A 23,882-nucleotide genomic window follows, 5' to 3' on the forward strand; every position below is an offset into this window, starting at 1 on the left:
TCATGTGATACTTTGTCTGCCTGGTTTATTTTGCTTTGCATAATACTTTTCAGGTCCATTCATGCTCTAGAATTTTAAAAAGATTTTAAAATATAGGTTCCATGAGGGCAGGGATTTTTATCTTCATTATTCAGTTTTATCCCCACACTAGAATAGTATTTGGCACATAGAAGGTGTTCCATAAATTTGTTTTTGTTGAGTGACATAATACATGTAAAAACAGATAGTACAGCCCTAGCTGATTTGGCTCAGTGGGCAGAGTGCTGGCCTGAGGACTGAAGGGTCCCGGATTCGATTCTGGTCAAGGGCACATGCCTGATTGCAGGCTGGATTCCCAGTAGGAGGTGTGCAGGAGGTAGCCAATCAATGATTCTCTCTCATCATTGATGTTTCTATCTCTCTCTTCCTCTCCCTTCCTCTCTGAAATCAATAAAAATATATTTAAAACAACAACACATAGTACAGGGTCATAGCAGGCATCCAATAAGAGCTGGTGTCCTTGCTTCCTTTTTGTTAAAGTATAAAATCCAGCCTGTTTCAAGATTCCAAATAACCCTAGGTAACTCCTTGAAGTTGGAGTCTAATTAAGGACTCATAGAATCAGCCAGAATACTTGGACTCTGTATTAGCCTGCTAGGGCTGCCATAACAAATTACCGCTGACTGGGTGGCTTAAAAACAGAAACTTATTTACTTACGCTCTGGAGGTTAGAAGTCTAAGATCAAGGAACCAGCAGGCTTGGTTTCTTCTGAAGCCTCTCTTCTCAGCTTGCAGATGGCTGGCTTCCTGCTTTATTTTGACATGGTCGTCCCTCTGTCTGCGTGGAGGGACGCAGTCATTCAGTGAGGGCGCACCATAACAAGCCCACTTTAACTTAATTACCCTTTCCAGTCACTTTCTGAGCTATTGGAGGTTACCACTTCAACATACACATTTGGGGGTGGGGAGGGGCAGCACAGTTCAGCCCATAACAGATTCTACCCTTGTAGGGTTCTGTGATTGGATCGAATCCCCTCCCTTCTTTGGGCGTCAGTGTCCTCCCAGCTTAAAATGAAGTTTGTGGCTCTTGCTCTAAATGCTGACTGTCAGTGGTTTGCTTGCTGGCTTTCCTGCGACAATGCTCTTGAATTCTAGCACAACCAGAAATAAAGAAATAAATAATGGCAGAAATCAAAGGCCAACTGTCATCAAATTTACTGTTTTCCAGCCCTGCATGCATGTAGTAGAGAGGAGGAAATAGATGAGAAACTCCATGTAGTGAACACAGTAGGAAGTCGGGGGTAGGACTTCCGGTGGGAGAGAAGCAGGGTTGGGAGGAGAAAGAGAATTCACATACTTGGGAATTACTCTATACCCGACTGTAATCTCACTGAATCTTCACAACTCCTTGAGGTGGATGTTATTATTATTACTCGCATCTTACTGGTGAGGACACAGAGGCTCAGTATATTGAGTTGGGTTTTGTTATTTCAGTCTACCCAGAACGCAGAGAACACGCACAAGTCACTCCGCCTTTAGCAAGAGTTGAATAAATTCAGTAGCAAAGCCCCGGGCCCTAAAGAGGTGCTGGTAATTGGGAAGTATTGTTGGCCCCGCACACTTGGTTTAGGTAGCAGAGGCCTGAGAGAAACAACGCCCCCCTCTTATATTCTGTCCCAGAATCTGCATAGGGTATCTCTACAAAAGGGCAGCCATCATGATCATTTTATATCTGTGTAACGCCATCGATGTCCTAGGGAGGTGAAACCCCACTCTTAGGAGGGGCCTGCCCGCCTCCAGGACCACGCCTGACAAATATAGCAGAAATTACAGGCATCTGATATAAGGCTACTTGTGTACACTTCGCCCGAGCCAAGCCCCAAACCCTAGTTCTGCTGCTGCATCAAAGGACCATCTCTCTTCCAGGCTCCAGGCTCAGAGTAAGCAGCAATTTGGGAGGCAGCCCCCTCTTATTTTTAGCCTTAAAAACCCCAAACCAAAACATACCAGCGCTCACCCAAGCGTCTCTCACAAGCTGTTGTTTGATTTGGGTTGAGAAAATGACAGACTGAGTTCTGCACCAAGAACAGCAGGGGGTGGGAGGGGGGAAGAGGAAAGGAGTTTTATTTTCCCTCCACTGCCAACCTCCACCCTCCTCAACTCCTCCCCCCCCCCCCCCCCCCTAGGCCTGGGTGGACCCCGCCTGGGTAATCGTCCCCCTGCTATATTTAAAAACCACAGACGTTTGGTGGAAAACTCAATTTCAGAATTGGAATTGCAGACGGCGTCTCCTAAGGACAAGGGGAAAGCCGGTGCCGCGCGCCCGTTGCCCGCCCTCCCTGCCGGCTGCCCGGAGCTCGGGACTCGGAGGAATCCAGGTCAGGACGCGCCGCCGTCTCCCAAGCACCGCTGGCCCGGAGGAGCAGGGCGCCAGGCTCCGACGGATGGGTGGGCGGCCCGGGCGAGGGGTGGTATCTGCATTCGTCCTCAGGTCTCTCTGGACTCAACGAAGTGCAGGTTGGACTTCCACCCCGCCGGCCGGGGAGCGATCTGAAAATTCCCCCCACGGCCAGGCGAGGATGCAGACGCGCGGCTTGTCACTGCGCGCAGCGCGCTCTCTCCCAGCTGATAGGGTGACGCTCGCCGTGCGGGCTCAGAGATTGGCTTTTTGATTTGGCTTCTTGCTGCAGCTTAGTGGGCAAAGCTCTCGGCTCTCCCAGAAACCAGCCCCTCCGCGCGTCCCCTCCGTGCGCGGCGAGGCCGAGACGTCGCTCGCGGTGACGGCGCGCGAGGAGGGGAGCCGGCGCTCTCCCAGCCCCGGGAAACCCCGGCGCCGCGCCTGCAATCCGGGGGGTCCCTCGGAGCCACGGGTACGCGCCGGCTGCCCGCCTTCCTGCCCCTCCCGGCAGGCAGGGATCCCCTGCAGCCGGCGGCCGGGACTCCGGGCCTCTCCCGGGCTTAGTCCGGAGCCCGGGGTCGGGGGTTTGCGGCGGGGTCTTGGGCGGGTTTTCCCTGCTCCTGAGATCCGCGCCGAGGGACCCCTCCCCACGCGCCCCGCCCCGGCCCCAGCCCCAGCCCGGCCCTCGCGCTCCAGATGCGCTGCCCCTCTGCCCGCTGACAGCTGCGAGCCCACGAGCCGCGGCAGCCGGCGGCCGACTGACATGCCCCGGACGCGGCTGCGGCCGGCGGGCAGCCCGCGGGGGCGATGAGCGGCGGCGGCCGCCGGTGAGGAGCCCGGCCGAGGGGGGCTTCGCACGCCTTCCTCCCCCCTTCATTTGTCCACTCCGCTCGGGGGGACCGACCGGGAAGACACGGTGAGTAACGGGTGAGCCTCTTGCCCTTCCCCCGCAGCGGGTGGCCGAGGCAGGGGAGGCAGAGGTTGGGGGGCTTGAGCGTGTCCCCAAGAGGGCTCTCCAGCTCGTGAAGAATGGTGCTAATTAAGTTCTGTCTCTAGAGCATCCATAGGCACTGCCTTCCCGAGGGTCTTAGTGCCTGACGAGGTGGGGGAGGGCGCCCCGGAAAGTGTACGTTTGGGATGCGGTGTTGGGGGTGGGGGGTGTGCGCGCTTCTGGCAGAGAGTCTAGCAGGGGTGAGGGGTGAGGGAGGGAGCGGAGCTGGAGGTGCCTGGCCATGTGTGTGCGGCCGGGCTGGTGGCGGGTGCGCAGTGGGAAGCAGCCTGCTGTGCTGCGCGCCGGATGCGTGTGTGCTGGCTGTGCCAGGCGTGCGGTGCCCCGGAGGCGCCGAGTGCCCGCGGGCGTGGGGGCCTGGAGGGGGCCGCGTTCATCCAGCCGGCGCGCGCCCGCGTGCACACCGGCACGCGCGCCCCCCAACGTCCGGACCCCGCGGCGGCGGGTCGGGAACTGCGACCCCAGCGCGCCCGCCCGCACCCCCCCCCCCCCCCCCCCCGCGGCGGCCTAGGCGGGGAGAGGAGGAGGGTCTCCGGTTCCGTGCCCTCCAGACGGCGGTGGTCTGGGCGGTCCCGGGCCAGGTGGAGAGAAGCGAAGTATGTAACTACCCCTCCACCACCCGCTCCCTGCATCACACACACACACACACACACACACACACACACGCACACACGCACACATGCACACGCACACACGCCCTCATTCAGAAGCTAGATCTGCTCCTGCAGACCCTGCCTGACCTCCCTTGAGTGCCCAAGCCATTGGAGGACATAAAGAAAGCCATTTAATCCAGGGGAAAAAAAGAAGCTTTTCGTCTTCATCCACCGTGTTTTATTTTTAACCCAGGAGGGTTTGAGTGTGGTTAAATAGCACAAACGCCTTTAATGCAGTGCCATAAATTTACCGGCTCGCTGCTCGCCTGGTCCCCCTTCCCCTTGGTTCTCTCCCCTCAGACGATTGAAAAGCAAACACAGAAGGTTTTGGTGGTCTGTTTCCTGGGCAGGACTGAAATTAGGGACCATTCCCGCCCCCGCGCCCCCCCCCCCCCCCCCAAACGCAGGCCGCAGCTGGGAGGGAGCAAGGTGTAGAGCTCCTGGGTGGTCAAGAAACACCCAAGAGGAGGGAGTTGGGGGTGGGTGTGAGGAGCACAGCTGGCCCACTGCTGGGGCACCGAGAGGGAAGCCCGGGGCCTCTGGCGACCTGGTGACTTACAGCCGCATGTGATTAATCTTCCACAGCTGTTGTGTCCCATCCGCTTGAGCCGAGCTCTTGTTTACCTCGATTTTCAAATATAGCTGCTGCGCCAGGCTCTTCCTGAAATAGGGGGTCAGTTCCCTCGGTCTGGGCACCTGGCCTCGCACTGGCTCCTCTTTCCCTGCCGCACTGGGTCCCAGTTGGAGAGGAACTTGTCCCTCATGCCTTGCAGTTCTTCAAATGAGGATGGTGAGTGATCAGAGCTTGGGTGACTAGCCGAGGGGTGGGTCCCCCAGCCTCTCACTGCAGTCTGCATTTCCTATGGGCAGTCCCCACACAGAAGTCCACACCACAGCCTCGTTTTTCTTTAAGTAGAATATAGATGTGGGTTGAAGAGCAGCAGATGGAACCTAGGGAACTGAACTTGGTTGAAGTGGTTCTTGAACTGAGTGAAGGTGGGAAGGCTGTTTCTTCTCCTGAACTTCAACCCCCCTGGGTGTCTAATGTCCTCCTGTTCACCCCTTGCACAAAGGCAGGGCAGGACTTACTCCTTTGGTTACCTCCTCCAGGGAGCCTCCCAGGCCTTCTTTGGGGCAGATTCCTTTATTTTATAGACCTACTAGAGGCCTGGAGCATGAAATTCATGCACTTGGGAGGGAGGGAGGGTCTCTCAGCATGGCCCGTACCCTCTCACAGTCTGGGAGCCCTTGGGGGATGTCTGACTGATAGCTTAGGGAGAAGGCCTAAGCTGGCAGTTGCTGCCATGGAGGTGGGAGATGTTCCTGTCACTGCCACTGCATTCGCCAGCTCTGAACCTGGCTTCTGGCTGAGTGGTGCTCCTCCTGTGGGATCGCACTGACCACCAGGGATTAGCTCCTGTGTTGAGCATCTGCCTTCTGGTGGTCAGTGTGTGTCATAGCCGTTCGGTAGATGTGCACATTAGCCTTTGATTATATAGGATAACCTGAACCAGTTATTTTAAAGAAATTTAAAGATGTACATTAAATTTATGAATGTGATTGAATAATGCCAGTTACACCTTTAGACCGTAAGCTGCAGGGAGGGAGGAAAGACAGCTGGTGAATTTACTCACATTGTATCCCCAGGGCCTAGCACTGTGCCCACCGTAGAGTATTTATTCAGTATTGTTATATTAAACAAACAGACTTGGAGGGAGGAGATACATCTCCTCTCTGCTCATGCTCCTCTGAGCTCCACATTAGCATCTCTTGCACTGCCCTCCACAGCCTTCTGGTCAGAGAAGGGAGAAGAGAGTTATCAAACTGGCCCTGTAAAAACATTCCCTTCCCCCAGGCTGCTCCCTGGGCTGAGGCCGTAAGGCCCAGGCAGTGTCCTCTTATCTTTGTGCAAGGCGGTTCCTTATACAGGCTCTGGGTACAGTTGCTGGTATTGTCCATGGATGGTCATCGTAGGCACTGTTCTATGGTTTGAATTGCCACAATCTGGACTTGGGGGAATCTGTCACACATCTTGGCTTTTCTTCAAGCTACCAAGGTCAGATAAGAATGGAAGATAAGTCCCTTTTCACTCAAGTCTCCTTGCTTTGTCTAGAGGTTCAAATATTGGGTGCCGTTCAGAAATACATTTGACTCCAAAAGAAAAAGCATTCATTTACTTATTCAATCAGTTACCCTATATAATAAAAGGCTAATATGCAAATTAACTGAATAGCAGAATGTCCGGTCACTATGACGTGCACTGACCACCAGGGGACAGACACACAATGCAGGAGCTTCCCCCTGGTGGTCGGTGCGCTCCCACAAGGGGAGTGCCACTCAACCAGTAGCTGGGCTCACCAGAAGCCTCTCCTGCCTTTGTGACAGAGCTAAAGATGTCCGATTGACAGCTTAGGCCCCCTCCCCACTCTAAGCTGTCAGTCAGACATCTTCTGAGGGCTCCTGGTCTCTGAGATGGTGCAGACCAGGCTGAGGACCCCCCCCCCCCCCCAATAAATCAATTTTGTGCACCGGGCCTCTAGTTTATTCAATAAATATTCAACAACAACCTACTCTGCCAGGTATTTGCTGGGTACAGAGGCAAAGAAAAGAGAATGGTCCCTTTCCTCATAAACACACATTCATTTCAGCAGTTAACAGGCAATGACCATCTATATAAAATGACTCCTTTTAGGCCAAAAGGCACATGAAAACATGCTCAAAGTCACTAATTATCCGAGAGGTGCAAATCAAAACAACAATGCGGTACCATCTCACACCTGTCAGAATGGCCAACATCAACAAATCAACAAACGACAAGTGTTGGCGAGGTTGCGGAGAAAAAGGAACCCTCGTGCACTGCTGGTGGGAATGCAGACTGGTGCAACCACTGTGGAGAACAGTGTGGAGTTTCCTCAAAAAACTGAAAATGGAACTCCCATTTGACCCAGTAATCCCACTTCTAGGAATATATCCCAAGAAACTAGAAACACCAATCAGAAAGGATATATGCACCCCTATGTTCATAGCAGCACAATCTACAATAGCCAGAATTTGGAAACAGCCTAGGTGCCCGTCAGCAGATGATTGGATCCAAAAACTATGGTACATCTACACAATGGAATACTATGCTGCCATAAAGAAGAAGGAATTCTCATCATTTGCAGCAACCTGGATGGAATTGGAGAGCATCATGCTGAGTGAAATAAGCCAATCAACGAAAGAGAAACACCACATGACCTCACACATCGGTGGATGATAAAGATCTTTATAAACTGATGAACCAAGAGACAGATATAGAGAAAGTAAAGCAACAGGCAGACTGTCAAATTACAGTGGGGAGGGTAGGGATATCAGGGGGAGATAATAGATCAACCGAAGGACTTGTATAAATGCATATAAGTACAACCAATGGACATAAAACTATGGGGATGGAGGGGATGTGTGGGAGGGAGGGAGGGGGGCAATAAAAAAAAAATCAAGAAAATATGTAAAAAATAAATAAATAAATAAATAAATTAAAATAAAATAAAATAAAATAAAATGATGGCACTGAACATAAACATGTTAAGATATATCACTAGCACATCATTATATTTTATTTAAATATGCTGATATAGTAGGTACAAATATGCTCAAGAACTCTCATAATAAAATAAAATTATTGGGGAAAAAAAATAAATAAAATAAAATAAAATGACTCCTTTTAGTGGAGGGTAAATCCTGGGCACAATGGAAGCATATCGGAAGATCACCTCTCTATGTGGCTTAAGGCGGGCTTCCTAGGGACAACAGATTTCTAAATCTCAGAAGGAAAGGATGGGTGGGAGTTGGCTTTGGTGAAAGTATGGAGGGGTGGAGTGGGGGAGAAAGTGTTATGAGGGAAGGGATCAGTATTGGATGAGCACTCTTCCAAATGACTGAAGCCAGAGGCTAAAATTCAGGGAGATGAGTTTTGAGAAGCTCTAGGGGCCAAACTTCGAAGGGCTGGTACTCCATGTTAATTATTTCCACTGAATTTCCTTTGGGAGCTAAGGGAAGTTTTCAGTATCAAAGTGCAGGGCCAGATTTGTATTTCAGAGAGTATGCGGAGACTGGGATGTAGAGAGAGAGGGAGGCAGAGCGTTAGGAGGCTGTGGTAGAAGCCGTAGTGTATCATTGTCTTGGTGGCTGTGAAGGAGGATAGGGGATTCCTCTCTCTGTTTTAGCATACAAAGAAGAGTTGCCCTTCTAGAAAGAAGTTCTACTATTTTATTATTTAAAAAAATCTTTGTTGAAAATATTATATACATCCACTCTCCAAGCTCCCCCTCCCCCTGCCATTGACCTCTTCTAGCCTGCTCCCCGCCCTCCCCTCCCCCGCCCCAGGCCTTCACCATCTTATTGTATGTATCCATGGGTTATGCATATATGCATATGCAAGTGCCCCCCTTTCTGTTTTAGCATACAAAGCAGATGAATGTATTATATTAAAAAAAAAAAAAAAGCTGTGGTGCATTTACACAATAGAATAGTACGCAGCTATAAGAAAGGAAGAACTTTTACCATTTGCAACAGCTTGGGTGGACCTGAGAGAAGTTCCACTATTTTTAGTGAGATTGGTTGTCTGGTTTTTGAATGGGCACTCTAAACCCAGCACTGGGCAGGTCACACCTGGGGAAAGAAAAAAGTGGCTCCAGCATGTGTAAAACATACTTCCTGGCCTCCTGGGCTGCAAGGAGAACCCCCAGAGATAAGAGATCTCTGGGGGCTGGGGAAGGAGTCTGGAAGGGTAAGAAGTATGTATATCCATAGATACAACTGAGCAAAGATATCTAGATGGGAAGAATCACACATGTCTGTGTATGCCTATGTTTTGGTAATATGAAGAATGAATAAAGGCTAATTCCAACATCAAGAGTATTCAGATATGGTACACAGAGTCAGTTCCAAGAAAACAGCTCTATTTCGTCCTGGATGTAATTTGGAATGAGCCAAGTAGCATGGATGACATCGATATTTGGAATGATAAATAGTGCTTTTCTGGTTGTACGCAAGAACAATAGGCCATGTGAGGGACTGGATCCGGAAGTGGGGCTGGAAACCATCATCCTGCCCTGGCTTTCATGTGGTAGTTCCCAAGTCACTTGAGAGGGGAGGACCTCAAAGTCACGCACTGCTATGTCCATCCTGTGGAATGAAGCCAAACCGTGTGAGCTTGGTTGATGTTCTTCCTTTGCACCCTGTCCTCCCCACTTTGTTCTTCATCCTTCCCTGTCACTAGTCTTCCTCCCCCTTCTGCATAGTGCTCAGGATCCACCCGGCCCTGCCCTCAAACCCTGTCCTAAATGAACATCACTTGTCTAATTCCATCCCCCCCATCATGCTCTTTTCCCCTCTTACTTACAAAAAACTCTTGGAGTTTTAGAGTAATCACCCGTTTTTATTTCCTCATCATTCATTCAGGCCCTTGCTTTCCCGCTTTTCTTCATCTCTGGCAAACTGGCATCCACCAAGGACTTCTTATTCTCCAAAACATAACAACTTCCTCCTGATGACCTATCTATCTGTCATCTATCTATTTATCTGTCAATCATCTATTTATCTAATCTACCCCTCCCCCCCCCATCAGAGAAGATTGCCCAGTAGTTCTTAAAACTTCCCCCTTTTGACTTCTCTCGCACTGAACTCTCTGAGTCCCACTCATTCTCTTGCCTCTTCCACTCTCCAATATCCTCTCCTTCCCCTCGGTTTCCCCTTTTCCATTAGCCCTCAGCATCTCCTGCAATGGTGTGTGCTGTTACTCCAGTGCCGATAGTTCCAGGTCTGTCACTCCAGCTCTACAATCCCAGTGAGTCTTGTTTCCAGCCACTTGCGCAGTGCCTCCAAAAGGCTTTCCTGTCAGCTCCCCAAGTTGAATTCTTGCTAACGTGTTTTAAGGTGCTGCTCCTCCTGACTTCCCACTTTTCACTGATGGCACCAGCCCACTTCCAGTCACACTGGCTCAAAAACCCCACGTTTATTGCTGACTCCTCTCCCTCGTCCCCCAAGAATTGCTAATTCTGTTAAGTCCCTCCCCTCTCCCCCTCCCATTCTATCCATCTTACTACAACCTGAGTATAGATTTGGTGACTTGCTACATAATAATGACGATAATAGCAATTATTGTTATTAAAGCAGCCAGCATCTGTGTGTGTGTGTGTGTGTGTGTGTGTGTGTGTGTGTGTACCACCTGGCAGCTATTCTGTTGCAGAATGCTTCTTGACCTGTAGTAAGTAGTTGCTATGATACTATAAAAATAGCTTTCTGACATCTTTCCAACTTCAGCCTCCCCCTCCAATTAATGTTCAGGCCTGTTACAGGATTCCTCTCCTAAAACGTCCTTCTAGGCTTGTCATTTTCCAGAAAAAACAAACAAACAAACAAACCCTTGAAGGGCCTCCCAATATTTGCAGCAGTCCCAACTGCTCATATTCAAGGCCCTCCGTGGCATGGCTCACCACGCCATGTCTGGTCTCACATTTTCCATTTTCCATGGGGCACCTCGGTAAACTTGGCCTTTTTCCTTCTGTGCTTTATTCACGGTGTACCTTTCACTGAGAACCCACCTGCCCGTTACTGTCCAATACAAACGGCTCTTCCTGATGGGGAGGCTTCCTCCGAATTTTGAGAGCACAGCATCTATTTTTCATGTGGTCCTTACACCTATTGAAATGTGGGGGAGGAGGTTATTTGTTGTTGTTTTTGCTTGGGCTCACCCCACCTCCTGGACCAAGTGCTTTTTCTTTCCCCTACTCCCTGTTGCAATGATACCTGAAACACATGGGGTATTCACTGGAAAATAAAGGAGCAAATAAATGAGTAGTAACCTGCCTCACTTTTCAAAAAAATATTTATTGCTGAGATTATTACAAATGTCCTTCCTTTTTCCCCCCATAGCTCCCCTCCACCTGGTTCCCACCCCACCCCAGGTCTTTGCCACCCTATTGTCTGTGTCCATAGGTAATGCATATATGCATATAAGATCGTGGTTTAATTTCTTCCTGCTCCCCACTCCCTCTCCCTTCTGAGATTCCTCAGTCTGTTTCATTTCCATGCCTCTGATTCTATAATATTTTATTCACCTGTTTATTCTGTTCATTAGATTTCTATTCATTTGGTTTTAGATTCAGTTGTTGATAGATATGTATTTGTTGCCATTTTGTTGTTCATATTTCTTATCTTTTTTCTTCTTCTTCCTCTTCTTAAAGAATACCCTTCAGCATTTCATATCATACTGGTTTGGCGGTGATGAACTCCTTTAGCTTTTTCTTGTATGTGGAGCTCTTTATCTGTCCTTCAATTCTAAATGATAGCTTTGCTGGGTTGCATAATCTTGGTTAAATATTCATCACTTTGAATATTTCTTGCCACTCCCTTCTGGCCTGCATAGTTTTTTGTTTTTTTAACTTCTTTTTAAAATTTTTATATATTTTTATTGATTTCAAAGAGGAAGGGAGAGGGATAAAGAGATAAAAGCATCAATGATGAGAGAGAATCATTGATTGGCTGCCCCTTGCACGTTCCCTTCTGGGGAGATGGAACCCACAACCCCAGCATGTGCCCTTGACCAGAATTGAACCTGCGACCCTTTAGTCCCAAAGGCCAATGCTCTATCCACTGAGCCAAACCGACTAGGGCAGGCATGCATAGTTTTTGTTGAGAAATCAGCTGACAGTTATATAGGCACTCCTTTGTAGGTAACTAATTGTTTTTCTCTTGGTGCTTTTAAGATTCTCTCTTTGTCTTTAGCCCTTGGCATTTTAATTATGATGTGTCTTGGTGTGGTCCTCTTGTTTGACGTTCTCTATGCTTCCTGGACTTGTACATATATTTCTTTCACCAGGTAGGGGAAGTTTTCTGTCATTATTTCTTCAAATAGGTTTTCAATATCTTGCTCTCTCTCTTCTTTTGGCACTCCCATAATTCAGATGTTGGTACACTTGAAGTTGTCCCAGAGGCTCCTTACACTGACTTCATAGTTTTGGATACTTTTTTCTTTTTGCTCTTCTGGTTGGGTGTTTTTTGCTTCCTCATATTTCAAATTGTTGATTTGATTCTTGGGATCCTCTAGTCCAGTGGTCGCCAACCTTTCAGACTTCATGGACCCCAGTGGTTCGAGGACTACTGGTTGGCAACCGCTGCTCCAAAGGCTTCCTTTAATCAGTGGTCGCCAACCTTTAGGACCTCACGGACCAGCAGTGGTCTGTGGAACTCTGAAATATTATTCTTTATTTCAGTCAGTGTATGCTTAATTTCTGACTGGTCCTTTTCCTTTTTTTTTTTTTTTTTTTTTTTTTTTTTTTTTTTTTTTTTTTTTTTTTTGCCATTCTTGCTAAGATTCTTGAAAGTCTCACTAAGTCCCTTGGAGGTTTCTAGAAGATTCTTGAATAACTTTATAATTGTGGTTTGAACTATATATCTAGTAGTTTTCTTTCTTCCATTTCTTTTATTTGTGACATGTTTCTTTGTCTGCTTTTGTATGCATTTTGGCTGCTTCCCTGTGTTGGTTTCTATGTATTGGTAGAGCTGCTATGTCTCCTTGAGTTGATAGAGTGGCCTTGTGTACTAGGTGTCCTATAGGGCCCAGTGGCTCAACCTCCCCAATCACCTGAGGTGGACACTCTAGGTGTACCCCTTTGTGGGCTGTATGCACAGTTTTGTTGTAGTTGAGACTTGATTGCTATTGGTGTCACTGGGAGGAATTTATCTCCAGGCCAATTGGCTGAGGGGACCAGATGCTAATAAAGTGGGAGAGCTGCTGGTCTCCCTATGTAGCAGGTCTTGCTTCAGTGGGGCTTTTGTGCTCACTGAGTCTGCCCCTTGAGTGTGTCGCTTATGGATGTGTAGAGCTGTAATCTGGTATGGTCTGTCTGACACTGACCACTGGGTACACTGGCTTTTGGGTCTCCAGGAAAGAATACATCCAGCCAATGCTTGGGGCCACCCATCAGAGCTAAAGAGAGATCTGTAGATTCCTCCTTTTTGTATGGGGTTTTGGAAGTGCCCAGACGAGACCCAGCTGTGAACCAAGGCAGGCTGGTCCTGGTGCTGGGTCTTGGGCCTTTTTATTGATAGGTTTGGGACTCTTTGTCCCAGCTGCAGCTTGTTTGACAGGTTTTAGCCTGAGCAGCTGGTGTAAGCAGCTTGAGTGGGGTTGTAAATTGGGTGGGGTGAGGTCTCAGGGAATCACCAAGGCGGAGCAAACAGAAATGGCTGCCCTTCAGCCCTGTGACCAGGAAGGTACTAGCATAGGGCCAATGACTGCTGTGAGCACCTCTGGGAGAAAGTCACCCCTGAGTTCCTGCCCCCATGCCAGACAGTCCAGTTTCTCCTCATATGTGTCTGGGTCCCCCATTGCCTCACCTAGCACTGGAGCTCAGAGGAAGCAGGACCTTGTAAGTTCAATTTGTGGTGCCGGCCTTTTAAGAGGAGCAGCTGGGTCTCCAGCAGCCTCTATGTCACTGAGCCCCAATCCACACTGGTTTTTACAGCCCATAGTTCTTACTGCCCATAGGAACTTCTCTTTACAGCTCTGGGACCCTGGGCTGGGGATTTGGTGTGAGGCTGGGACCCCTTGCTCCTCTGGGCAACCTCCAAAGACGATCTCCCTCCCAATTAAAATAGTGACCCCTGTGGGTGCCCAGGCCAGCCCGTTCCATACCTCTGAGTCTCCTACCAGTCTTAGTGTGCTTTATTCTTTACTTCTCTAGTAGGACTTTCATTCAGTCAGCTTTCTGGTGGTTCTGGATGAGGATTCTGTATTTTAGTTGTAATTTTGATATGGTTGTGGGAGGTGGCAAGTACAGGTATTTACCTACACTGTCAACTTGGTTCTCTCTCTCCTGCCTCACTTTTGATGCAGGTGAAACAAGGTCAAGAAAGCAGGGGGTGTCTATGCCATTTATCAAAAAAGAGGCCAGTGGTGGAGTAAAAAAATCAAGCGAGGAACAGGCAACGAGGTGTCACGGAAACAGCGCTGAACTGGTGGTGAGAAGGTTATGTTTTAGTCCTTATCTTTCCTGACAATCATAGGCAAGACCCACTTATGCTCTTTGGGCCTTGCATTCCTTATCTATCAAAGAGGTTATGTTGGATGTGTTGACTTTTAAGCAACCTCCCTGGCCTGACAGTTCTGTATGGTGAAGCTTGTTCCACACTCAGTGGATTGCCTCCTGCTAAGATACTTTTAGTGCCAATAGTACCTTCTACCTGCAATTTGAAGCTCCCAGTTTATCTGTTGTCCCATCGGATCTGTAATGGTCAACATGCCCAGCCACCTTGACTGTCTGAGGGTGAGGGACCCCAAGCTGGCTAAGTGCCCTGATGCCCCTAGGTTGGCACTGCCATGTGGAGTCACTGCCCTCCCCCACTGCAACACTCTAAGGCATTCCCAGAATGCCTAGTGGTGCTCTAGGCCCCCAAAGGCTCCAGCCAGTCCTGCCTCTACTTCTGAGCTTCTGTCATTTCTTTTCCATCCAGGAAGGATGCATTTAGAGCCCTGTAGATTCTGTGTGGAACCACTCTGCTCAGTAGTTATCCAGGGGCCCAGCCCACCGGCTGGAAGAGTCATCCTGAGCCAGTGCTTCCAGGCTCTCAGAAGGAATTAATCAGAGTATCAACTTCAGGGAGAATCATTAGAAGAGTGGGGAGTGAGCACAGCAGCAAATTCAGTGGTAGAGCTGCTGAGAACCCTAGGCATCTGCTCCTACCCACTCTTGTGAAAGAGGGGTGCAGGGAACCCTCATAGTTGATTGTACCAGAAAATACCCTAGCCATGTCTCAGAGAGGTGACTTTGACTGCTTGCCAGCATCCATTTGTTCTTCATTCAGGCAATGATATAAGTTAATCCTGTTATTTCAACACCTAAAAATTAAGAGAAATTAAATGGCATTAAAATAAAGCAAGCTCCTGGAGAATGAGCTGAGGAAAAGGAATATAAAGGCAGCTAATCACCAGCTGCCCTCTGGGTGGGTAACAGGGCAGAAGGGTGTTGGCACTCTCTCTATGGGTGACCACAAGAGCTAGGGCCCAGGTGCTTCCCTCTGGGGAACAGGCAGGGTCAGGAACAGTGCCCCCTAAGGTTGTCCTGACCCAGCCTGATTTCCTTGTAGGGGCAGGGGATGATTGTTCCTGGTCCTTGCTGACATGACACTGCTTTAGGCCTGGTGGAAGGAGACCTCTGGCAACCAGGGGACCAAAGCTTGGTTCTGGATCCATTAATTGTTGACATGGAGACTCTTGGCAATTAACTGAGCTACGGTTTCTTCATCTGTACGAAGATCCTTACAAGAGGATTAAATGAAATCATGTGAGTGAGAAGGCCTTTATAAACGATTGGCACATAGAATTGCTTGATATTTATTGAATTAACAATGCACTATAAATATGGGTTATCATTATGCCACACACTGTGGAGAAAAGGTGCCAATGAGAGGCCTGCAGCAGAGGAAGGAATTGTGTTTTGTAACAACTCAGAATTGCCACCCACAGACTATGTGGTCCTGTTGATTTGCTGAATGAACAAAACTGCCTGCTGTCTGAGGTCTGGCTTTCACCATTGACCTCTCCCAGCAATTCTGAAGTCTTCCCTCACAGGTGCATCTGTCCACACTTAATCCTGCAGACTTAACATTGATCCGCTCGACAAGTACCGGCATTCACTCTGCTTGGTTCCATTCATACTGTGGTCAGCAAAGGGACACGTTTCCTTCTATCATAGAGTTTGTATTCTGTGACAGAGCAGTGGACAAGTAGAAACAGTGACGAGCTCAGCAAGTGATATGAAAAGTGGTGACAGTGTTGGGGAGCAGACACAGGATCACCTTTAGATCAGAGGAGTGGGGGAAGCCTCTGAGAAAGGGGCGACTGAGACATGAATGCAACTGAAAAGGTGACCTACGGCGATCTTTCTGTAAGGGTGTTCCAAGCAGAGGGAACAGTCAGTGCCAAGGTCCAAGGGCAGGTGCTTGCTTGGTGTATTCTGGAAACTTAGAGGATTCCACCTCCATCGGAGTGGAAACTTAGAGGATTCCACCTCCATCGGAGTGGCAGGAGTTAAGGGCCGTGGGTTAGGAGTCCAGTAAGGGCGTGGGAGTTTCTTCAGGAGGAGGAGTTGCAAAGAATGGCATGATCTATTAGATTTACATTTAAAAGACATTTTTGGCTGTTTTGTGGCAAGTAGACTGTAAGAGATGGGGCAAGAGGGGAAGCTACTATAGTAGTCTAGATGTGAGGTATAATGTGAATCTCCGGCAGCTAGATCCGAGTGGGTCAAACCGTTGGCACTCATAAATATGGGAGCACATCTAGGCAGAAATGATCCTCACGGAATCTACAACTGTGATGGGCACATAGCAAGTGCCCAATGAACAAATCCGTAGGCAGAACCAGGCTTTCTTGTAGTCACTCTAGGACTTGAGTTCATCTCAATATTTTGGAGCTTTTAAAAATACTTTTTAGTTCTGTCCAGGTGGCTCGGTTGACTGGAGCATTGTCCTATACACCAAAAGGGTGTGGGTTTGATTCCCCCTCAGGGCACATACCTAGGTTGCGGGTTCCATCCTTGGTTGGGGTACCTACAAGAGGCAACTCATTGCTGTTTCTCTTACACCAAATGTTTCTCTCTCCCTTCCTCTCTCTCTAAAATCAATAAAAACATGTCCTCAGGTGAGGATTAAAAAAAAGCTTTTATTTTATTTTTTTTATTTTTATTTTTTTTTATTTTTTATTTTTTTGGTAGCAGTATTTCATAGGGGCAGTACCTCCCATGAGTTCATTTTCTTCTTTGCGAAACTGTGTTCTTCTTTGAAATAGACATGAGAAATCCACCTCCATGATGCTTTCAGCTAGTGTTCATGACTCCCAGAACCCACATTCAGATACTGATCTTCTGTACTTTTCTTTGCACTTCTCCACGGCAGAGACCTGCATCTCCAGAGCTTATCATCGTCTGGACTATTGAATCAACAAATAGTTATGGCGATGAGACTGCACTCTGGTGCCTTGCTTGAAGTCCAGAGCCTTCCTGCTGTCTCCCTGGAGCGCCCAGAACTCTCACTGGCCTCATTGATCTCACAGTCACAGGACATTCCTGAAGCCAAACATGTATCGACGTTCAATGGTTTTTTTTTTTATGTTGATTCCATCAGCTTCCATTTCTTTGGGCCTGGAGATCCCTGAATGAGGAGGAACTTTGCAGGCCCATTGGGATGATGAAGGTGCCTGATACAAGGTGCCTAAAGGTCCTTGCTATGCCTCTTAATTCCTCTTTTACCATCATCTTCTGTTTTCAATTGGTCTCCAGCATGTATTGATTCTACTTTTTTTTTTTTTAAATAAGTTTTTATTTTTCATATTATTACAAATGTTCCCTTCCCCCATTTCTCTCCTCCACCAGGTTCCCACCCCACCCTCTGCCCTTTCCCCTCTCCCCATTGTCCTCATCCATAGGTGCACAGTTTATGTTCAGTCTCTTCCCACGCCCCCCTCTCCCCTTTTCCCCAAGAATCATCAGTTCACTCCCCTTCCATACCTCTGATTCTATTATATTCAACAGTTAATATTGTTCATCAGATTTTTTTAATTTCCTTGGTTTTTAGATTCACTTGTTGATAATTACGTATTTGTTGTTCATAATTTTTATCTTTGTTTACTTTCTCTTCTGAAAGAACCCCCTTCAGCAATTCATATAATTCTGGTTTGGTGGTGATGAACTCCTTTAGCTTTTTTTTATTAGTGAAGCTCTTTATCTGGCCTTCGATTCTGAGTGATAGCTTTGCTGGGTAGCTTATTTTTGGCTGTAGGTTCTTGCTATTCATCACCTTGAATATTTCTTGCCATTCCCTTCTGGCCTGCATGGTTTCTGTTGAGAAGTCAGCTGACAGTCGTATAGGTGCTCCTTTATAAGTTACTACCTTCTTTGCTCTTGCTTCTTTTAGTATTCTCTCTTTATCTTTTGCTCTTGGAATTTTAATAATGATGTGTCTCGGTGTGGTCCTCTTTGGATTCCTTTTGTTTGGAGTTCTGTGCGCTTCCTGGACTTGTAAGTCAGATTCTTTCACCAGGTGGGGGAAGTTTTCTGTCACTATTTCTTTCAGTATGTTTTCGATATCTTGCTCTCTCTCATCTTCTGGAACCCCCATAATTCTGATGTTGGTTCGCTTGAAGTTGTCCCAGAGGTTTCTTACATTATCTTCAATTTTCTGGATTCTCTTGCCTTCTAGCTTCTGTGGAGGAGTGTCTTCTGGCTCTTTATGTTCCAAATCTTTGACTTGATTCTTGCGATCTTCCCTTCTGTTTTTAGGACTCTGTAGAATATTTTTTATTTCAGACAATGTATACTTTATTTCTTGTTGATCCCTTATCATTTCTTGTTGACTCCTTATTAATTCTAGTTGATCTCTTTTCATATCCTCATAGGCCTTATCCATCTTTTCTAGGAAATTCTTGAAAAACCTTATAAGCGTAGATTTGAACTCTATATCCAGACGCTTTTTGTCCTCCATTTCTTTCGTTTGTGATCTATTTTGTTGTCGCATTTCGCAGTTACAGATGGGACGGGGTTTCAGGGTGGAGCCTGCAGCTTTGGCTTCCGTCAGCCCCGCCCTATGCGGGTCCTTCAGTGCTCGCTGCCGGCGCCTCTGAGAGAAAGGTGCCCTCAATTTTCGCCTGCTGCCAAACAGTCTATGCTCTCCCACAATGAGCCCGGTATTGGGGTTCAGTTCAGTTGGAAGTGGAGTTGGAGGTGGCGTTCACAGCAGTCTGGAGCCCCAGTCTCCTTCCCGTCAGGGCAATCCCGCGGCACAGCCGACCGTCCCTTCTCTGGGCGCTGTGTGCGCGCCTCCGGGACCTCCTTTCTCCGCTACCCCGGGGTTCCGACTTACAGCCCAGCTCCCTATGGCTGAGCCTGAGTTCCCGGGGTCTGGCCCAGATCTGGGGTTCAGAGCAGTCAGGGGCCCAGCACAGTCGGAGTTTTATCTCCTTTCCGCTAGGGAACGCCCGCCAGGCACTCGGCCTCCCTCCTCTCCGGCTCCGTCCTCTCCGCGCGCCGCGTGTCTCCGTACCTTAGGCTTTTACAGCTCCTCCGTGCTTCCTTCTGGTTTTCTCCTTGCTTCTTGTTGTAGGATTTCCAGTCAGTCGACTTTCCTGTAGTTCTGGGTAATGTCCATTTTATATTTTAGTTGTATTTTATTAAAATTGTTGTGTGCGGCTGCGGCTAGTTGCCTACCCGAGCAGCCATCTTGGCTTCTCTCCGGCACTCTTTTTTGATTCTACTTTTGAAAGAGCTCTTAAATCCACTCCTTCCTCAGCAGGCCTGCACTCCTTGCCTCTGCTTAGGTTCTGATCACGTCTCTCTCAAAGGCCGTGAGAGACTCTGAACTAGTCTTTCTGCCTCCAACTCTTTCCCTGCTTTATTCACCTACACAAGGTCCATGCTGTCATCACTCTACATCTGCTATTCAAAGGGAAAACATTGATATTATCCCTCCTCTGATCAAAAACTTTCAGTGGTTCCTGATTGCCTCCAAGATGATGCCCTAATTCCTTCGCTGGGCATACAGGCCTTTTTCTGACCTAGTCCTCACCTTTGCAGCTTTTTTCAAATGCCTTGTCCTTTACCCACCCGGCTCATCCAGGCTGTCATTCTCTTTAGCCTGGGCTTTGTTACCATTGTGTGAGATGCACTGGCTTCTACCCAGTTCACTCCTGTTCATTCTCCAGATCCTAGGTCTAAAGTTACCTGGTTCATGGACTGGCCCTGACAATCTCAGGCAGCCTTAGAGCTTTCTTCCTCTGAGCTTGTTGGTGCATTGCAAATGCTTCCAAACCTAATCCTTGTTTTGTTGTAATTGGTTTTCTGTCACTGTTCTCCAGTGAAGTGTGTTCCTAGTCAGGAATTATATTTTGTTCATCTTACTGAAATTTGAAAAACATTGCTCATAGCATCCCTGACAGATGGGATGCTCCATTTGAACACTGCCAAGAGTGGGAAAAATTACTGGATGTTATGCCTTCTATTTTTGCATACTTTAATCAATTATCTATTCATTCAATAAATAAATATTGAACACCTACTACATAGCAGGCACTGTTATAGGCACTGGGGATACATAAATACCAAACAGACAAAAATTTCTACCTTCTAGGAATTTTTATGTAGTTATTTGTTTGTTTGTTTGTTTGTTTGTTTTGAGTGTGCAAAAAAATGAGTTGGGTGCATTTTTCCAGTATAATTTAGTGAAAGCCAACCTGTGACATACAGACTGGGTTTCATGCAAATGCATGCATGTATGCATGAATAAATAAATGAACAAAATGAATGAACAAACAAAGAAGCCCCGAGGAAAAGTGTGGCCGAGTTAACCTAAGACATTATCCTTAAAGAAAAACAACTAGAAACATGTCTTGCTGAACATGGATGAGTAGCATCATATTCCTGTGAAGATTAGGGAACCCTGGGTCTTCTACATTTCTTTAGTAAAAGTGTAAACCAAGCAGACAGCAGGCTTAGGGAGAAACAGAGGGAAAATCTACTTATGTGAGTAGGGAGTTGATGCTGACTATCTTTGGCAAGGTATGAAAGTGAGAGTGCAGGAGGATAGGATGTTTGTTCATTGCCCAGATTAGAAAGGCTTTGTGGGACCCATTTGTGAGTCAGCTCATGATACACCGAGAGTCCTTTTCCTGGTCCAAAGAAAGTCCCTAATGGTTGGAATCTCTGAGATGCAAATGTATCGTAGGCTATGTTCCTTGTCTTCTCTCCCTGGATTCTCCAGTTTGGGTGTACTCAAAATCAACCAAGGAACTTTTTTTAAAAAAAACAACTAAATATCTAGGCTCCCCTCCCAGAGAGTCTAAAACTTAGGTCTCGAGTAGGATCCAGCTGTCTGTCTTTTTTAGAGCTTCAAAGTTATTCTAATGCACAACCTCTCTAGCATGTGGACCTACTGCTGGTAGTGCCTCCGCCTTGGAGGATGACTTGAATGCAGATATAAATCCAGCAGTGGGAGAAGTGGAACTTAAGTGGGCAAAGCCCTTCCTTTTCCCATTTCTCTGGCCCACCCTGTCACCGTTTGTGCCTCCCCAGATCTATTAAGGTCTTGCATAGGGCAAAATGGTCTGGCTTCCACAGAGCCTGGTAAACCTAAAGAATCATAGAATCAACAAGGCTTTGAAACCTAGACTTTTAGGGGAGGCATAGGAGATTAACAGTCTTTGGTAATAGATAAACCAAGTTTCACAGCCCAGCGGTGTCCCTCGCTCAGCTAGTGGACCTTTGGTGAATTATCTGTCTTTGAGCCCAAGACTCCTCATTTCTAAAACAGACAGCAATCTCTGTCTTATTGTGGGGTCCTTAGGGATTAAATAACAGCTATAAAAGTGCCTAACACAGTGCTGGCCATAGAGTAGGTACCAAATGAGTAGATGTGACTTTTGCTGTCATTTTTAAAGTCCTGAACACAAGGAGATGGAGGCCTGCTGGTGCCTGGACCATTCAGGGGGGTTCCACTGGGATGGTAGTGCCTGGGAAAATGTCAGCAGGGTTCCATGAAGTTGTCATGTTGTTTGGATGCCACAAGGGTTTGAGGGGCTTTGGGGAAGGCAAAATAGTACAGTTGCATGAAATCGGAGAATCAGGAACAGTCAAATATTGTATCATGTACTATGGCAAGATTCTCTGTGTTCTAAAGCCATGATGCATTGCAGCCACTGACCACATGGTTGAAGGAGCTGTGTAGCAACCAACCTGAGAGCTCAGAGCAGCTCGAGAAAAAGATATCACTTCCCATGACATCATTGTAATCTATTACTCCCGTAATTACTTGCTTGTCTCTGTCCCTCAGAAGATGAACTCTCTAAGGTTGGGGATATAGTATAGCTCATCCATGGCTGTATTCCCAATCACCAGCACATCTGCTTGGCCCCAAATGGGCATTGAAAGAGTAGCTGTTCAAAAAATGGACTTGATCCAAGGAGCTTTTGGTAAATCCAGAAGGTAGGCCCTCCTTGACTTTCTTTTGGGCTCCCCTTTTCTACCACCCAATCTTAACTTACTCTCTTATCCACTGAGGTCTCTTGGGGAGTCTCAAGTCTGTACCTGGCTCTCACATTACTCAGGCCCAACTCAACTGTGTCTATCCCTTCTTTGCCTTTTGAGAGACAGGCTGCCTGCACTCAAAGCATCTTTGTCTTAATGGAACTGTGGAGATCATCCAGCCTGATATGAATTTTTCTGGATAGGGAAGCTAATGCCCCGAGAGGTTCACAGACTCTTCAAAGTCTCACAGCTTGCTGAGGCATGGCTGGGAAGAAAATTCTTTCCCCCTGCTTTCACATTTGGGGCTCTTTCACTGCTCTAGGCTGCCCTGGAGTATGCAGAGCCTCCATTCTTGTGGTGAAGCCTCCATTTCCAGAAAGACTCTCCCTGCCCTCTCCAGGACCTTGCTCAAAGACTCCCCTAAACCCTAAGTACATATCCAGCACGGTTAAAACCATGTGTTCTGGAGTAAGGCTTCCAGAATCAAATACTTATTTTTCTACTTAATAACTGTGATCTTGGGCAAACTAATCTTTACGAGCTCATATTTGCTTGTCTGTAAAAAGGCATGATGATAATAGTACTTCCTTTGCTATAAAGATTCAAAGAGATAATGCACAAAAAACAGCTTCGTTACGTTTTCCTCCTGAGATGCAAGTTCCAGTGGTGACAACCAAACCGCCTAAGCAGCTGAGGTCACATATTTCCCACTCTTGGAAGTGCAAGGGACTTAGTTCCTGTGTTTCTGGCGCGGGGGTAGGGGGGAGAACATGGCCATAGAAAGAGAGGGCTCTGCACTGACCCGCATGCTCTGTAGACAGAGGAAGTGACGAAGATGCAGTGCTCTTGGACTCGAGTGACACGTTGGATCCAGTGCAGCCTGACTGCACCTAAAATTTTAGTGTAAATTGGCTGTGATGCCTGTGTAGGAGCCCAGATTTAGAAGCAGAGAACGACTCTACACAAACTGGTGACAGCCCTGGAGCAGTGTTCCTATTGGAGAAAGTGGAGGGCGTAGCAGAGGGAGAATTTGCTCAGTCTGGCCTGGTGGCACTGTTTTATTAATGATCTGGAAGAGCAGAGGAACAGTGACTTTAATTAAATTTGCCAGTGATATTAAAAGATGTCAAGAGCTACTGCTGAGGACACAGGCACCTTGCAGATGGCCTGGGGGGTGTTCGGAAAATAATCCAGGAAGGAGATGAGAGGCCGTGGGCTGAGCTGGGGCATCCATTCAGCTGAGGAAGAGGAATGTGACATGGGTACAGAGGGTCATCATCTGCAGACTGTCTACACACTAGGCCTGCCCTCTTCATCTGTATCTGTTCTATTTCCAAAGGATTTCTAACTGATCTTCCTGCTCTGGTCTTGTCCCTCTTACAGCCATGCCTAAACCCTTTAGCTGAATTGGTTTTTTCTGAACTACAAACCAGACCATGTCATTCTTCTGTTTAAAATCCTATCATTGGCTTTTCCCTGCCCTTAGGATACCACCCCATCTTCTCAGCCTGGCATATACAATGCCATAAATTGAGCCCTCCCTGCGTGTCCAGTTTTCTGAACACTCATCCTCTGTCCCTCCCACTTCCCACAGGCCTCCTTGTAATCCCCCACACACAGCAGGCTTCCCCATGTCTTCGAGTCTTTGCTTAGGCCGTTCTCTTTGACTCGAATACCCTTCCCACTTTTTTTTTTTTTTTTTTTTGACTGAAGCTCACTCATGCTTGAAGACTCATTTCAGAGATCACCTCCATCAGCATGCCTCCCTGACTCCCCAGGCTGGTTCC

General features: G+C 47.5%; 1 protein-coding gene across 4 annotated transcripts in view; it reads left to right on the forward strand.

Annotated features, from left to right (window-relative positions):
* Nucleotides 1–2,754: 2,754 nt before the first annotated feature.
* The window catches only part of SLC8A3 (solute carrier family 8 member A3), a 123,196-nt gene continuing 102,068 nt past the window's right edge, over nt 2,755–23,882 (forward strand). For all 4 annotated transcript variants that reach the window (XM_084892696.1, XM_084892697.1, XM_084892698.1 and 1 more), the window contains exon 1: nt 2,755–3,293. The gene's annotated coding sequence lies outside the window, so the exon portion shown is untranslated. The remainder of the gene's footprint in view (nt 3,294–23,882) is intronic.

This window comes from Pipistrellus hanaki (assembly GCF_964339955.1).
Source record: "Pipistrellus hanaki genome assembly, chromosome: 1".
Lineage (NCBI taxonomy): Eukaryota > Metazoa > Chordata > Mammalia > Chiroptera > Vespertilionidae > Pipistrellus > Pipistrellus hanaki.